Source organism: Ursus arctos, unplaced genomic scaffold, assembly GCF_023065955.2.
Source record: "Ursus arctos isolate Adak ecotype North America unplaced genomic scaffold, UrsArc2.0 scaffold_28, whole genome shotgun sequence".
In the NCBI taxonomy this organism is placed as follows: Eukaryota; Metazoa; Chordata; class Mammalia; order Carnivora; family Ursidae; genus Ursus; species Ursus arctos.
In genome coordinates, this window is record NW_026622963.1 from 1,851,461 (window position 1) to 1,869,285 (window position 17,825).

Sequence of the window (17,825 nt, forward strand, 5' to 3'; positions counted from 1 at the left end):
AAGCAGCTGAGTCTCCGCTTTGGCCCTTAAAGGTGGCCCCCAGAGCAAGTTTTGAATACTAAGATTTCCGGAGTCCGTAGGGCGATTAGTCAGCTTCATTTGCATACCCATAATACACTGCAAACAGTATCATTGTTTTCAAGTAAAAGAAATTATTCTTATTTGACTTTTCTAAGTGTGAGGATGTTATTTTCAGAATCCCTGGGATAAATTTCGGCAGGCACTAACTCTTGGGATAAACAGCCACCCTCAGTGTGTTAGGGGTTGCACTTACCTGAAGAACGAGTTAGGGATCATATTTAGCATACTCTGGTTTCTCTTCAGATCGCATAAATCTTTCGCCTTTTACTAAAGATTTCCGTGGAGAGGAACGATTCTGGGTTTTAATCAATTTTTGAAGCCTTGTTTTTTCAACAAGGCTATACATATGGTTTAAAAAGAGGTTTTTTAAAGTTTTCAATTAGTTTGTTTCATAGCTAAAAGATAATTTGTTATAAAAGTGGTGGAGAAAATAGGAAGTCTCATTAATAAGTAATGTGGGGTTGCATTACTTAAGTCTTGTGTTTTTTATTCGTGGTTGACGTGGATTACGTTTTCACTTTGGTTAGTATTACTCAAGGAAACCTTTTATTTTTTAATGGCTTCTTCCTGTAAGCCGATACGTATCTTCCCTAGCCTTCGGAATCAGACACTAACCTGACTTAACGTGGTAAGGCAACCCAAACTAATAGAGTATATAGAGAAATATAAAGATTTATCATGAGGAACTGGCCTCACACACAATTAAGGGGGCTGAGAAAGAGATCTTATGATCTGCTGTCTTCAAGTTGGAGGCCCAGGAAAGCTGGTGGGTGTAGTTCCAGTTCAAACTGGAAAAACTGACAAGGAGGGAAGCCAGTGCTGTAAATCTGGGTCCAAGGCCCAAGAACCAGGAGTGCCGAAGACCAACAACAGTAGAAAGTGTGTCTCCCAGTTCAAGCACACATTAATTTGCTCTTCTGCCTTTTTGTTTTCTGTTTGGGCCCTCTGTGCATTCACTGGATGATGCCCACTGCAGTGATGAGGGTGATCTTTACTCACTCCACTAATTCAACTGCTAATCTCTTCCAGACACACCCAAAAATTATGTTTATCAGCTATCTGGGCATCCCTTCGCCCATCAAGCTGACATATAAAATGAACCATCACAGGGATGCCTGGGAGGCTCAGTCAGTTAAGCATCGGCCTTCAGCTCAGGTCATGATCCCGGGGTCCTGGGATATAGTGCTGCATGGGGCTCCTTGCTCAGAGGGCAGTCTGCTTCTCCCTCTGCCTGCCACTTCCCCTGCTTGTGAGCTCACTTTCTCACTGTCTCCCTTACACAAATAAATAAAAATCTCTCTCACACACACATACAAATGAACCATCACAGCCACCTTCACTCTGAGTTACATCCTCATAACCACTCCATGTTGGAAGCCACTCTGCTCTCTTGACCATTCACGGACGGACCCAGGGCACCTGGATTGCTTTTCTCCTGACCTTGTAGGCTCAGCTTGCTTGTCTCTCCTTGGGCAGTAACTCCTGCCCACTGCTCTCCTTCTTGGGATATTTCCCTCCAAAGGCTGACAGCCAGAACAAAAGACTCATTTAAACCCAGAGGAAATGGATACTCAGAATGGCACAGGTCCCAAAGTCAGAGGGGTGGGTCTGGGATTACCATCAGACCCAAGAATTCTTCACATTGCTTTAAGATTTTGTTCTCAGATGTCTCAAGATTTGCCTTTGGGGTACTGGAGTATGGAGCAGGAGGAGGTGATGGGAGTGGGGGTATGGATGAGGGAGGCTTTGACCTAACTGAAGAAGAAAAGGGACTGGATTACCATCTCCTCTCCACCATGAGCGAAAACTCAACAGTTCAGTCTGTTGAGCAAGTGGAAAACCAAGCCTAGGACATTGCTGAATCCCTAGCTCTGCACTGTCCAATATGGTAGCCACTAGCCATGTTGGCTATTTACGTTTAATTAATTAAATAAAATTTAAAATTCAGTTTCTCAGACTTACCAGTCACACTTCAAGTGCTCAACAGTAACATGGGAGTAGTGGCTGCCATTTTGGACAGCACAGAAAATAATCATTTCCATCATTGTTATGTAGGTCAAGAAACTAGCCAACATCCACACCCCAAGGCAGGAGTCAGTAAACCACCTCACTTCCACAGGGCAGCTGGGCTGGGCTGGGGCTTAAAAGAGGAGAGGTGGCCAGGGTGAGTGACTTTAGGAGATCTATGAAAGACCCCTTTCCTACCTCCTTTTCACTAATGGCCCTCCTCTCACTTCACAAAGTAAACATTTTCCTGTCATCCACCCTAAACCTGACCAAGGTGCAATGCTGGAGGATGTAAAAACTTTCGGGGTTTCCAATAAATGTCAATTTGAAATATTTACATTAATTTGGTGGAAGGAAATGAATCTGGACAACAAATTCTTTTGTAAATTTTTAAAAATTCTTTTGTAGGGATGCCTGGGTTAGCTCAGTGGGTTCAGTGACTGCCTTCAGCTCAGGTCATGATCCTGGGGTCCTGGGATCGAGTCCCACATCGGGCTCCTTGCTCAGCAGGGAGCTTGCTTCTCCCTCTGCCCCTGCCTGTTCTGCCAGCTCTGCCTGCTCTGCCTGCCGCTACCCCTGCTTGGGCTCTCTCTCTCTCTGACAAATAAATAAATAAAATCTTTAAAAAAAAATTCTTTTGTAAATTAGAAGATTTCCAAATCTTTTCTTTCAACAAAATTTAAGGACTCAATTTGTCAATTAGTTCACTATATGGTAGTGAGTGACATTGTTGAAACTCCTTCCAACCACTGACTTATGGCAACAAGATTTCTTAGGTTACAGCTATAAAAACGAAAGGAAAAAAAAAAGCATTGGAAAGAAACCCTGTCTTTTCTGGCAATAAGTAACATGTGTCCATTTAATTAAGGAATGTATTTCCAATAAAACAACACCTTTATGTTTAATAATTATAAAAATTTGTAATATAAGTTTATGTTGCATGGATCAAGTGCGTAGTACTAATAATTGCAAGAATAAATTAATCCAGAAGAAAAACATTAATGCATAGAATTTTAAGTCCAAACAATGTGGAAAATGTTTTAAAATTCAGTTAACGTACTTATTTTGTCGTAGTGAAATATGATTGATCAATAAAACACTTCAGGTATAAAAATATTTGTATTAAATTCTCGGTGAAATGGAAGTAGAAAAACAAGTTTGAGAAGAGAAAGGAATTAGGTAAACAATTAGACAATTTTTAAAATTTTTTTAATTAAAAAAAATTTAGTTTTTAAAAATAGGGGACCCCTGGGTGGCACAGTTGGGGGACGGACTCTTGGTTTCAGCTCTGGTCAAGATCTTGGGGCTGTGGGATTGAGCCATGTCAGTGCAGAGTCTGCTTGAGATTTTCCCTCTCCCTCTGCCCCTCCCACTCATGCATGCTCTCTCTCTCAAATGAAAAAATAAATCTTTTAAAAAAATTATGATAGTAGTTATCAAATCTCTTGGGCATTTATCTTCCATTGATTACATTTTAAAGTGATATAACAGCTTAGAGTATCAGTATTTACAATGCACAAAATATCCATCCTTTGCATCTATTTAAATGCATGATATTGTAAATTATCTTATGGAAACTGTATATATGATCTTTAAAGTGTGTTCAAGGAATATATATTTTCAAAATTCTTTTAGGAGCTATAAGGGCAAAACTTTGGACTCCCTGACCTTAACAGGTGGGTCTTGTGGCAGGAACTGAGCACTAAAGAGAAGCAGCGCCCCTTTGTGGCCAGTAGAGAGGCTGCAGCAAAAATGAGCAAGGAGTCCTAGAAAGGTGAATTTGGGGACAAGAGCTGAGACCTGGACGTTTAATCCACCTTCCACAGGGGAGTCTCTCTCCACTGCAAAATCTGTGCGGGTCAGGTGTTTCTCCTATGCTCAGACCTGCCACTTGCAGCTGTGGTCCCTGGGATCTGACCACAAGAAATAGGAACCAAAGAACTATCTACAAGAACACCTAAGGATGATTTAACAATCTCTTGATGCAGATCTCCACTGGCAGACAATGGAGCGAAACCATTTAAAAACAATCCCACGAATGCAGAAAAAGTAATAAATTCATTCATTACATGTATATATATCTATATATCTGAACATAGATATGGAAGGGAATCTGCCCAATCTAATGAAGAAAACAACCCAAACACCACATGTAAACAAAGTGTTGTAAATTTTCCCTTTAGAGTCAGAAAGAAGGTAAGAATCAAAATTGCAATCAAAAATTCTAATTAAAGGTTTTTATGATCTGTATTTTTTTGTTTTTCAGGATATATCTTGTATTAACTATCAGTATGAATTGTTTCCAGGAATGGAAGTGCCAGCCACATCATAAACAATGAAATTGTTCCAGCCCCTCAAACTCCACCTTGGCCATCAGAGATGGGTTCACACGTTGGATTCAGAAGCCCTGGGAGCTCCATGACTATGGAGCCTCGAGTGCTAAAAACAAAAGTTAACCTTGTGATTCTCTAACCAGTGAAAGCTGCCCAGGACCCTCCCATAATGAAGCAGAGAAAAGTCCAGAAGGTGAATGTCCTCTAAAGTTAGGAGCAGGGAAACCCTCTTCAAAGCGTTCAGAATTGCTCCTTTCCTGTTCCATTAATGCCTTAGCCCCTGGACAACGCCTGTGAGCGTAGCTCTTACCATAGGGTATAGGAACTTGGCTCGTTTGTGGATCTCTGTAACTTCCCGTTACATTGTGACATACAAAAAGCAGGCAAAAAGTATCAAAACAAATGTTTGCAGGGATGAACCCAACAGACATTACTCTAAGTGAAAGCAGCCAGTCACAAAGGGCCACAGGTTTTCTGCTTCCATTTAGATGAAATATCCAGAATAGGCACTTTAGAGACAGAAAGTTCCCCAGAGGCTGGGGAACAGGGAGTGTTTGGGGGTGGGGGTGGGGGGATAACTGCTAATGGGTAGAGTTTCTCTCTGAGGTGACAAAAATGGTCTAAAGTTAGATTGTGGTGATGATTGCACAACTCTGAATATTCTAAAAACCATTGAATTATACACTTTAAATGGATGAATTGTATGGCAAGTGAATCATAGCCAATAAAATTGTTTTTAAAATGTAATAGACTTTTAATTTTTTTAATTTTTTAACTTTTTTTGAAGATTTTATTTATTTATTTGACAGAGAGAAAGAGGGAGAGCACAAGCAAGGGGAGGGGCAGGCAGAGGGGGAGGGAGAAGCAAGCTCCCCGGCCAGGAGGAGGGGAAGGCAGACGCTTAACCTTAACTACTGAGCCACTCAGGCACCCCTGTAGTAGACTTTTTAAAAAATTAAAATGTAAAATTTAAAATACATGTCATGGGGCGCCTGGGTGGCGCAGTCGTTAAGCGTCTGCCTTCAGCTCAGGGCGTGATCCTGGCGTTGGGGGATCGAGCCCCACATCAGGCTCCTCCGCTATGAGCCTGCTTCTTCCTCTCCCACTCCCCCTGCTTGTGTTCCCTCTCTGCTGGCTGTCTCTCTCTCTGTCAAATAAATAAATAAAATCTTTAAAAATAAAAATAAAAAAATAAAATACATGTCACATATGATTGACTAGTTATGAGCAAAGGAACCAGCGAAGTGGGGGGGGGGGGAGTGTCAATTTAAAGAAGGTGTCAAAGCTGGGAAGGAAAATGTTTATATAATCAGCTAGAAAAAACAAAAAGAGCTGCAATTTCCTTTCTCGAGGCTGTTCAGTTACCACGATAGTTAGGGAACCCTTGCAGGCAGGTCGGATCTAGTAACTGAGCGCCACAGAGGAAAGAACGTTTTATTTTATTTTTTTCTGGGAGGTTTTTTTTTTTTTTTTGAATTCAGTTAATTAACATAGTCTATTATTAGTGTCAGAAGTAGAGTTCAGTGATTCATCAGTTGTATATAACACCCAGCGCTCATTCCATCAAGTGCCCTCCTTAATGCCTATCACCCAGGTACCCCATCCCCCCACCCTTCCCTCCAGCAGCCCCCAGTTTGTTTACTATGATTAAGAGTCTCTTATGGTTTGTCTACCTCTCTGATTTCATCTTGTTTTATTTTTCTCAGGTTTGTTTCTTTCACTAATCAGAATCAACAAGCACACCAAAGAACAATACATACAGAACAGCACATTTTAAAAGCATACTATAACGGTGGGGTGCCTGGCTGGTTCCGTTCAAAAAGCACCTGACTCTTGATCTTGGGATCATGAGTTTAAGCCCCACAATGTGTGTAGAGATTAGTTTAAAAAATAAAATAAACTTAAAAAAAAAAAAAGTAAAAACACAGGATATGGAGACCCGGGATCTGAACCTGGAATACAAGATTTCATCTCCCAAAACAGCAGCAGGTGGGGCAGGAAACCTGAAGCCAAGCACGCAGGCTCCAATTTTAAACCAGACCCTGACAGAAATTTTTTTCAAACGGCAGACGAAAATGCAGAATGGTGAAGAGTGTACAATCTGGAGGTGCACGGTTAAAACAGGACAAACAAACAAAACACCCGTGTGCCTACCACGCAGCTTACGAAAAAATACCTTTGTGTGCCCTTCCCAACCTTACCCCTCCCTTCCCAGGGAAGGGAGGAACCACCGTCCTGAATTTTGTATCAATCACTTATTTGCTAATTTTCTCTTATTCGGTTTAATGGCAGTCTTTACTCGACAGAAACCAAACTGCGTACAAATACATAAAACGTAAAGCCCGAGTCTCTTATCAATAGGGCGTTTAGATCCCAGTCAGTCCACCCTCTGCTTCGCCCCCTAACGGTAACGCCGAGGTACAGCGTGAATACGAACCTATTTTCCCAACCGAAACAGGGGTGACTCGATTATTTGCATACCCACAGTGCACTGCACACGGTACAAATTTAAAACAATAAAACCTTAAAACTCTCACACTCATATGTCTTACAATTAGATCTCTACTTACAGGGTAAGCTAAAAATTTTTATTCAGGCACTGAGTCTTGTATTAACTAGACACCATCAGTGTACTAGGAGTTTTCTTTACCTGAGGCGTGAGTTACAGAACGTTTCGACGTACTCTGGTTTCTCTTCAGATCGTATAAATCTTTCGCCTTTTACTAAAGATTTCCGTGGAGAGGAACAACTCTGAGTCTTAAACCAATTTTTTGAGGCCTTGCTTTGGCAAGGCTTATATATTGTTTCAGGAAAGAAAGATTGGTGTTTTTCGAATGAAAATTTTGCGTTCTTTTCTAGTGATAGTATTTAGGACGGGTTTTTAATATCTACTTATGTCTAAATATTTTTTATTGGGGATTGTTTGGGTTAATTTTTTTTTGTCTTGGGTGTGTTAGATGGGTATAAAATGGATTACGTGGTGGTTTTTCATTTGCATTTTGCAGCGTTAAAATAGTACTCCTCTTGGGGTTTTTTTTGGAGTTATTTGAAATTCGGGAGTTTAATCGGTTGGTTACGTGGGTTGGCTTTTTTTTTTTTTTTTTTTTTCACTTGCGGCTCCCTCTCCAAGTGGAAACAGCGGGACTTGAAAGTTTATCTCAGCTTTTCACTTATTTTCTTTTTCTTCTGTGATTGTCCTTAACTTCCACATACGAGTGAAATCATATGATACTTTATTTTGCTCAACATAATATTTTCTAGTTCCATCCACATGTTTGCAAAGGGCGAGATTTCATTCTGGGTTTAGTTTTACAAGGCAGTTAAGTAAAAAAAAAGGTTTCTGTTGCTCTCCTGTCAAGTAGAAGCAGGAGAATTTAAAGTTTTTTAAGAAGCTCGTTAAATAAGATAAAAGGAAACCGTATCTAGTCCGAGATCTTGTTTCATCGTGAAACCAATACAGAAGATTAAAAGTGCTTGCATTGTCTTTTTTAAAGTGCTAAACCTTCTAAATGAAGCATGTATCTTGCACTTTCTGTATTTCAATTGGGACTGGCTGCTCCTCAAGCGCTCAACCAGCAGGTGAAAATAATGAGCGTATTGGGCAGTACAGGTTTTGTATTAATTACATTGCCGGAACAGACCAGTTCATAGATCTTTTCTCTCTTCGTGGAGGTTTGGTTTCTTTCCCTAGATTTTGGTTATTAGTATGATGTTACTAACAATGAATACCTGCAAGACTTTCGTTTTCTAAAGTGTGGAATAGAACCACTGGGTCAGGGCAGGTAAATGTAATAATTTGTCCCAGGAGTGAATGTACCCATTTCCATCAATGGCATTTGTGTATTTCCATAGCTTCTCGTCCTTACTGGCCGTTGGTTTGCTGACTTTAATTTTTGTCTATCTGGTAGTTATGAAATGATATCTGACGGTAGTTTTTTAATGTACATTAATTACTACTGAGGTTGAGTATCTTTTCAAAGTTTTTTTTTTTTTTTTTTTTTTTTTTTTTTTTTTTTTTTGGCCATCATGGTTTACCTTCATTGAAATGCCTGTACGTGTCTTTCACCCATTTTTTTCCTTATATTGCGAATCTTTGTCTTAATTATTTTGGGAGTGTTTTTAACACAGCCTCTAGACTCGAGAGACTTCTATTTTTTTAAGATTTATTTATCTGAGAGAGAGCGCACGCGTGCACAAATGAGGGTGAGGAGCAGAAGGAGAGGGAGAGAGAAACCTCAAGCTGACTCCATGCTGAGTGCATAGCCTGACGCGGGGCTAGATCCCACAACCCCGAGATCACAACCAGAGCTGAAACCAAGAGTCTGACACTTATTCGACTCAGCCACCTAGGTGCCCCAAGAGAGATTGTAAATAGTAATTCTTTGTTGGTTATATGATGCAGTTACCTTCTTTCCGCTTATAGCTTCCCTTTCCATTCTTCTTATAGTGTGTCTTGGTGAACTGGTCTTAATTTTAATGTCAGATTGATTTTTTTCATTCTGATTTGTGCTTTTTTTGTGTGTTTTGTTTAATAAATCACTACCTCAAGTTATTAAGGAAATTCTATCTTTTAAAGCTATGTCTTTCATATTTAAGTCCTTGATTCTTCTGGAACCGAATTGTTGTGCATAGTGTGAAGTGTGGATCAGTTTTTATCCACCCCCCTCCTCCCACTGACTGACAGTTGTCCCACACTATTTATTTACTGACTGGTTTCTCCTTTCCCACTGATCTTCAGTGACAACACTGACATAAATCAGCTTTCCTTATATACAAGGGAATGTTTCTGGGCTCTCTCTAATTTTTTCTTAAACCAGTCTATTGAAGTATGATTGAATATGAAAAGCTGTACTATTTAATGTATACAACTTGGTGAGTTTGTAAATAAGTATATGCATCTATGAAACCATCACCACAGTCAATGCCATAAACATTGTGGCTCTCTATTCTGTTCCTTGAAATACCATACATCCTAATTGCTGTGGGTTTATAATAAGATAAAACTCGAAATCATATAGCCTTAGTTCCTCTAGTTGGTTTTCTTTTTAGGGGTAATTTGGCTACCTTTTGGTCTTTCAAAAATGTTTAAAATTGCCTTGTCAATTTCCACGAAAATCCTTGTTGGATCTGTATTAAGCCTGTAAATTAATTAGGGAGAATTGAATCTTCATCTTGTTAATGGACAGGATTTGTCTCTCTGTATGTTTAAGTCTTCTTTATTTTTTTCAGTAAAATGTTAAAAATGTCTACTAAGGATCTTACATCCTTTGTTAATTTTTAAAGTTGCATTTCCTAACTATACATTGCTCTTGTGGGTAAATGTAGTTGACTCGGGGCACCTGGCTGGCTCAGTTGGTAGAACATATGACTCTTGATCTCAGGGTCCTGAATTCAAGCCCCACACTGGGAGTAGAGTCTAATTAAAAAAAAAAAAATGTAGTTGACTCTTGTATAGGATCTTATATCTGGCAATCTTACTTGACTCTTTCATTAACTCTAATAAGTTGTGTGTAGATTATTTTGCATTTTCTATTGACAAAATCATATTATCTGGGATCTTTTCATTTCTTCTACTATTTAGATTTATTTTTTCTTATTGAGCAGTCAGCATATACAATGTTTCTTATATAATAAGTAGAAATGAGTTAAGTGGACCGTTTTTCTGATGCCCGATTTTAAAGGAATGCTTTTAAATGCTTCTCTATTGACTTTGATGTGTCTTATAGGTATTACATACCTTTTATGGGGTAAAGGATGCTTATATTCTCAGTTTACTAAGAACTTTTACTGAATCTATTAAGTTATGATCATATGATTTTTCTTTTATTTAAAATTTTTTTTTAAAGATTTTATTTATTTGAGAGCAAGCGAACACGAGCAGGGGGAGGGGCAGAAGGAGAAGCAGACTCCCCACTGAGCAGGGAGCCAGACTCAGGGCTTGATCTGGCACTCCGGGATCAGACCAGAGCCCAAGGCAGACGCTTAACTGCTTAACCCACTGAGCCACCCAGGCGCCACTTTTTTTTTTTAAGACTTTATTTATTGATTTTTCTTTTAGATTGTTAATGTGGTGGGTGGCATTGAGTGATTTCCAAATGTCCAGCCAGTCTTGCATTTCTATAATAAATCTGTTTTAGACAAAATACCATAAACTGCGGGGCGCTTGGGTGGTTCAGTTGTCAAGCGTCTGCCTTCTGGTCAGGTCATGATCTCACTGTCCTGGGAGCGAGCCCTACATCGGGCTCCCTGCTCAGCGGGGAGTCTGCTTCTTCCTCTCCCACTCCCCCTGATTGTGTTCCCTCTCTCACTGTCTCTTGTCTGCCAAAAAAAAAAAAAAAAAAGACTCGAGAGGCGATCAGGATGACACATGGGGGTTAATCTAAAGCCACACAGCCCACTGGCAATAAAATAGATGCCACAAATGTGAGCCACGCATATATTTAAAAAAAAAAAAAAAGAAACAGCAACAACACATAAACTGGGTGGCTCGAACAACAGAAATTTATTTCTCACAGTTCTAGAGGCTGAAAGTCTAAGATCAGGGTGCCAAAAGATAGTTGCTGCCCCTGCCCCTTCCTCAGACTGCAGACAGCTGACTTATTGTATCTTCTTCACATGGTAGGAAAAAGAGCTAGCTAGCTCCCTAGCCATTAATAAGGCCATTAATTCCATTTATGAGGGCTCCACCCCCATGACCAAATTACCTCCCAGAATCCCCACCTCCTTGTATCATCACACTGGGATTAGGGTTTCAACAAAGGAATTTGGCCGGGGGCGGGGGGGGGGGGGGCACACACTCAAGCCACTGAAAAACACAACTTGATCACATTGTATTTTTAAATATTTTTGTACTCAGTTTCTTGACATTGTTATTAGACTTTTATATTTAATTTCTCTAGTGGGATTGGCCTGGTAAAATATTACTTTATTGTTCTATCCTTGTCTTGTTTTATTATCAAGGATATAGAAACTCCTTATACCAGCTGGAGAGTATTTTCTTTCTCTCTCTCTCTCTCTTTTTTTTTTTTTTTTTTTTTTACCTCTGAAAGATTTTGTATCAGGCTGGAATGATCTAGATGTTACTTAAATGTTTTCCAGCAAAGCCGTCAAGTCCTGATGTTTTGCTAGTGATTCTTGTCTTTTGTTATATGACATTCAGGTTTTCTTTTTCTTCATGAGTCAATTTTAATTTATATAGACACACACACATATATACAAGTTATATACCTATATCTAAGTTATGTATCTAAGTTATATCTAGGTGTTATATGTTATATATGTATAATATACATTTTCTGCAGTTTTAAAACTCATTGGCACACAGTTCATATTCTCTATCATTTGACTCTGCTCTATTGTAATGTCCTTTTTTTCATTCTTAATATTATTTATTTATGCCTTCTCTTTCTTAGACCTTATAAATCTTGTCAGATGTTGTCAGTTTTATTAGTTTTTTTTCCCAAAGAACCGAAGTTGGAGTTTGATGATCCTCTCTAGTGTATCTTTTATCCCCCCACTATTTTCTGGTTATATCTTCAATATACTCTTCTATACTTTTTTGGTAGTTTTTCTATTGTTTTAAGAGGAATTCTTGTGGCATTCAACAAGTTGATTTAAAAATTCATTTCGGGGACACCTGGGTGGCTCAGTCGGTGAAGCATCTGACTCTTGATTTCGGCTCAGGTCATGATCTTAGGGTCATGAGATCGAACCCCATGTTGGGCTCTGTGCTCAGTGTGAAGTCTGCTTGAGATTGTATCTCCCTCTCCCTTTGCCCTTTCCCCTTCTCTCTCTCTCTCAAATATTAAAATAATAAAGGACAATAACAATTCATTTGGAAAAGAAAATGGTGTATCACAATAATACTTTGTTACTACACCTAGTTTCTCATGTTCCACTGGATGTTATTCTTATTTTGCTTTTCCTCACAGACTAGAAGCTTCTAACAGGCCCAGTCTCCTCTTTCCTTGTATGCCCTGGCCTGGGCCATGGAATAGTACTTCCCAGGGAATGTGGAAGGAAGCAGCAGGAGGAAGACAATCTCCCATTAAGTGGTCTCAACAGGAGCCAGTCCTCTCTGTGAGAAAACAGAGGTTTCTCCCGGCCTGCCTCACTGGGTGTGGTGAGAAGCAGATGAGAGTGTGGATACAAAAGGAAAATGTCTAAAAGTGATGTGCAAATTAAGCATTGCTCTAATCTTCCAAAAGTAGACAGTAACACAGAGGTTCCCTGCAGAGCTCCTCCCTGCATCTTCGGGACAGATATGACCTTTTCCAGAAAGGCAGAGGCAGATAAGACAAGAACACACACACACACACACACACACACACACACACACACCCCAGCATCTGGTCCATACTGGAGCTTGAGGTAACTTATGCCTTCCACACTGAAGAAAACCCCTTGTCCAGCCAGTCCCTGCAGCCGGAACTCTGGGTGCTGCTCTGGCCACACCATGTCACTGTGCAAACAGCACCTCAAGAATGCCAGGGATGGGGCCCTCTGGTTAGTGATGACACCTCACTTTGGGTCTTCAGAGGGTGAAGGAATCCCTCCCTGGTGCTCAGCCTAACACAGAGCTGAGAAAGCAACCCCAGGCACTCACTTCTGTTTCCTCAGTGTCTGAATCAGCCCTGTTGGGGGGCGAGTACCCTCACAGCCCAGAACACTGTCCCCAGCCCTCCCTGGGATCCCACACTAGCAAGCCCTGGCTGCCTCTCCTTTCAGAGGGCCCCCTACAAGATCCCTTTCCCATCCAGCCTTTCTAAGGGCAGCCCTGGAGGGTCTCCAGAACACACAAGAACTCAAATTATACTCCCCTTTCCAGGACATTGGGATTGTTGTCTGGGGGAGCCTGTCAATAGAGCAGCCTCTTGTTTTCCTCAAGGGTATTTTACCTCCTGTGGGGACACAGGGACTTTCTGATTCTTTCTCTCTCTCTCTCTCTTTTTTTAATAGATGTATTCAGCATTTATTAGGAAATATTTATTTGGGGCATTTTTTTCAAGTTCTTGTTTAAATTCCAGTTAGTCGGGGCACCTGGGTGGCTCAGTTGGTTAAGCATCTGACTCTTGGTTTCGACTCAGGTCGTGATCTCACGGTCCTGGGATTGAACCCCACATCGGGCTCCGTGCTCAGTGGGGAGTTGCTTGAGGATTCTCTCCCTCTCGCTCTGCACCCCCCATCTACTCTCTCTAAGATAATCTTTAAAAAAAAATTCCAGTAAACATACAGTGTAGTATTAGTTTCAGCTGTACAAATAGTGATTCAACACTTCTGTACATCCCCCAGTGCTCATCACAAGTTACTCCTTAATCCCCATCACCTACTTAACCCATCCCCCCACCCCCCACCCCTCTCCCCTGGTCACCATCAATTCTGTATAGTTAAGAGTCTGTTTCTTGGTTTGCCTTTCTCTCACTCACCCTCTTTTTTTCCTTTGTTCATTTGTTTTCTTTCTTACATTCCACATGTGAGTGAAATCATATGGTATTTGTCTTTCTCTGACTTATTTCACTTACCATAAGTGAAATCTCTAGCTCCTTCCATATTATTGCAAATGGCAAGATTTCATTCTTTTTTAGGCTGAATAATATTCCCGCGTGTGTGTGTCTACACACATTTCCTTTATCCATTCATCAGTCCATGGACACGGGCTGTATCCGTAATTTGGCTATTGTAAATAATGCTGCAATGAGCATAGGGGGGCATGTATCCCTTTGAATTGATATTTTTGTGTTCTTTGGGTGAATACCTAGTATTGCGATTTCTGGATCACAGGGTAGTTCTATTTTTAAATTTTTGAGGGACCCCCATCCTGTTTTCCACAGTGGCCATACCAGTTTGCATTCCCACCAACAGTGCAGAAGCGTTTCCCTTTCTCCACATCCTCGCCAGCACCTGTTGTTTTTGTGTTGTTAATTTTAGTCATTCTGACAGGTGTGAGGTGATCTCTCAGGGCAATTTTGATTTGCACTTCCCTGATGACAACTGATGTTGAGTATTTTTTTCATGTGTCTGTTGGCCATCTGGATGTCATCTTTGGAGAAATGTCTGTTCATTTCTTCTGCCCATTTTTTGATTGGATTATTTGTTTTTTTGGGTATTGAGGTTTTTTTTTTTTTAAGATTTTATTTATTTGAGAGTCACCTGGGTGGCGCAGTCGTCCAGCGTCTGCCTTCGGCTCAGGGCGTGATCCCGGCGTTCTGGGATCGAGCCCCACATCAGGCTCTTCTGCTGGGAGCCTGCTTCTTCCTCTCCCACTCCCCCTGCTTGTGTTCCCTCTCTCGCTGGCTGTCTGTCTCTGTCAAATAAATAAATAAAATCTTTTTTAAAAAAAGATTATTTGAGAGAGAGAGAGCACATGAGTAGGGGGAGGGGCAGAGGGAGAAGCAGACTCCCTGCTGAGCAGGAAGCCCCACGCAGGGCTGGATCCCAGGATCAGGGGATCCCAGGATCCCTGGGGTCATGACCTGAGTCAAAGTAAGCCACTTAACCGACTGAGCCACCCAGGCACTCTGGGTGTTGAGTTTTATAGGTCTTTTATATATTTTGGATATTAACACTTTATTAGATATCATTTGAGAATATCTTCTCCCATTTAGTAGGCTGCCTTTCAGTTTTGTTGTTTCCTTGGCTGTGCAGAAGCCTTTTATTTTGATGTAGTCCCAATAGATTATTTTCGCTTTTATTTCCCTGGCCTCAGGAGACATATCTAGAAAAAGTTGCTACAGCTAATGTCAGAGAAATTAGTGTCTGTGCTTTTTGCTAGAACTTTTATGATTTCGAGTTTCACATTTAGGTCTTTAATCCACGTTGAGTCTGTTTTTGTGTATGGTGAAAGAGAATAGTCCAGTTTCATTCTTCTGCATGTAGCTGTCCAGTTTTCCCAACACCATTTGTTGAAGAGACTGTATTTTTCCCATTGGATATTCTTTCCTACTTTGTCTAAGCTTAATTGACCATATAATTGTGGGTTCATTTCTGGGTTCTATTCTGTTCTATTGATCTGTCTGTTTTTGTGCCAGTACCATACTGTCTTGATCACTACAGCTTTGTAATATAACTTCAAGTCCAGAATTATGACATCTCCAGCTTTGCTTTTCTTTTTCAAGGTTGTTTTGTCTATTCAGGGTCTTTTGTGGTTCCATACAAATTTAGGATTGTTTGTTCTAGTTCTGTGAAAAATGCTGTTGGTATTTTGATAGGGATTGTGTTAAATGTACAGATTGCTTTGGGTAGTATAGACATTTTAATAGTTCTTCTTCTGACCCATGAGCATGGAATGTCTTTCCATTTCTTTGGATCATCTTCAATTTCTTTCATCAGTGTTTTATGATTTTCAGAGTACAGGTCTTTCACCTCTTTGGTTAGGTTTATACCTAGGGGTTTTTTTTAATTAAAAAAAATTAAAGGTTTTATTTATTTATTAGAGAGAGAGAGAACAAGCTCTCAGGTTGGCAGTAGCCTGAGTTGCCCCCACAGCTGTGAGCTGCTGAATCTTCTGGCTCATGATCTCCATGACACCCTGTCTCATGGCTTGCTTCGCCTGCAGAGATGGCTAGATTTTCTCCATTTGCTCGGTGAAGTCTGTCTTCCTCTCAAAAAAGTCCTTGGCATCCTCAGGTGTCTTTTCTACATAGTAGCCTATTCCCACAACAATGAGAACATGGTCCACGTCCTGTAGCTTCCCAGGGAGATACATAGAACTTGTCAGTGGAATGAATAATTCTTTCCCCTTGATCTTCAGCACGTTCAGATGGTCCCTGGCTTCCACACACTTGGTCTGTACCCCTTGACCTAGGCAGTGGACGTGGACAAGAGCTCCACTTTGTGGTTCAGCTAGCTCTTGAGCTTCTCCAGCTGTGGCAATTTCAGCTCTGTGATGTTAACTGCTCCATGTTGGGAAGGAGGACTAACTATCTTATTATTTTTGGTGCAATTGTAAATGGGATTGATTCCTTAATTTCTCTTCCTGCCGCTTTGTTATTAGTGTATAGAAATGCAACAGAGGGGCGCTTGCCTGGTGCAGTCAGTTGGGCATCTGACTTGGTTTCAGCTCAGGTCTGATTTCAGGGTCATGAGATTGAGCCCCACATTGGGCTCCACATTCAGCGTGGAGTCTGCTCAGGTTTCTCTCTCGCTCTTCCTCTGCCCCTCCCCACTGTGTGCTCTGTCTCTCTCTGAAATAAATAAATAAATAAATAATTTGAAAAAAAGAAGGAATGCAGCAGATTTCTGTACGTTGATTTTGTGTTCTGCGTCTTTACTGAATTTGTTTATCAGTTTCAGCAGTTTGTTGGTGGAGGCCTTCGGGTTTTCTATATAGAGTATCGTGTCATTTGCAAATAGTGAAAGTTTTATTTCTTCCTACCAATTTGGATGCCTATATTACTTTTTGTTGTCTGATTGCTATGGTTAGGACTTAGTACTATGTTAAATAAAATTGGTGAGAGTGGGCATCCCTGTTTTGTTCCTGACCGTAGAGAAAAAGCTCTCATTTTTTCCCCAATATAGAATGATGTTAGCTGTGGGTATTTTTATTATGTTAAGGTGTGTTCCATCTAAACCTACTTTGTTGAGGGTTTTTACCATAAATGAATGTTGTATTTTTTTTTTTAAGATTTATTTATTTATTTATTTGACAGAGACAGAGACTGCCAGCGAGAGAGGGAACACAAGCAGGGGGAGTGGGAGAGGAAGAAGCAGGCTCATAGCGGAGGAGCCTGATGTGGGGCTCGATCCCAGAACGCCGGGATCACGCCCTGAGCCGAAGGCAGACACTTAACCGCTGTGCCACCCAGGCGCCCCTATGAATGTTGTATTTTGTCAAATGTTTTTTCTGCATCTGTTGAAATGATCATATAGTTCTTTTTTTTAAAGATTTATTTATTTATTTAAAAGAAAGAGCACATGCGCACGAGTGGGGGGAGGAGCAGAGGGAGAGAAGCAGATGCCCCCCTGAGTGCAGAGCCTGATGCTGGGCTCAATCTCACTACCTCGAGATCATGACCTGAGCCAAAATCAAAAGTCGGACACTTAACCACCTGAGCCACCAGGCACCATGAAATCATCATCAGTTGTTACCCTTTCTCTTATTGACGGGATGTACCATGTTGATTGATTTGTGAATATTGAACCACACTTGCAACCCAAGAATAAATCCCACTCGATCGTGGTGACTGATTTTTTTAATGTATTGTTGGATTCAGTTTGCTAGTATTTTGTTGAGGATTTTTGCATCTATGTTCATCAGAGATATTGGTTGTTCTCTTTTTTTGTGGTGTCTTTATTTGATTTTGGTATCAGTCATGCTGGCCTCACAGAATGAATTTGGAATTTTCTCTCCTTTTCTACTTTTTGGAATAGTTTGAGAAGAATAGATATTAATTCTCCTTTAAATGT

General features: G+C 40.6%; 2 non-coding genes and 1 pseudogene across 2 annotated transcripts; 2 read left to right on the top strand and 1 right to left on the bottom strand.

Moving 5' to 3' along the window:
* Positions 1-304: 304 nt before the first annotated feature.
* Positions 305-420, top strand: LOC113241048 (U5 spliceosomal RNA). Its single transcript, XR_003311404.1, has one exon. It is a non-coding gene; the product is annotated as a U5 spliceosomal RNA (small nuclear RNA).
* A 6,680-nt stretch (positions 421-7,100) lies between these two features.
* Positions 7,101-7,216, top strand: LOC113241047 (U5 spliceosomal RNA). The gene has a single exon (XR_003311403.3). It is a non-coding gene; the product is annotated as a U5 spliceosomal RNA (small nuclear RNA).
* An 8,633-nt stretch (positions 7,217-15,849) lies between these two features.
* LOC113241011 (prefoldin subunit 5-like) lies at positions 15,850-17,535 on the bottom strand (annotated as a pseudogene).
* Between the last annotated feature and the right edge of the window lie 290 nt (positions 17,536-17,825).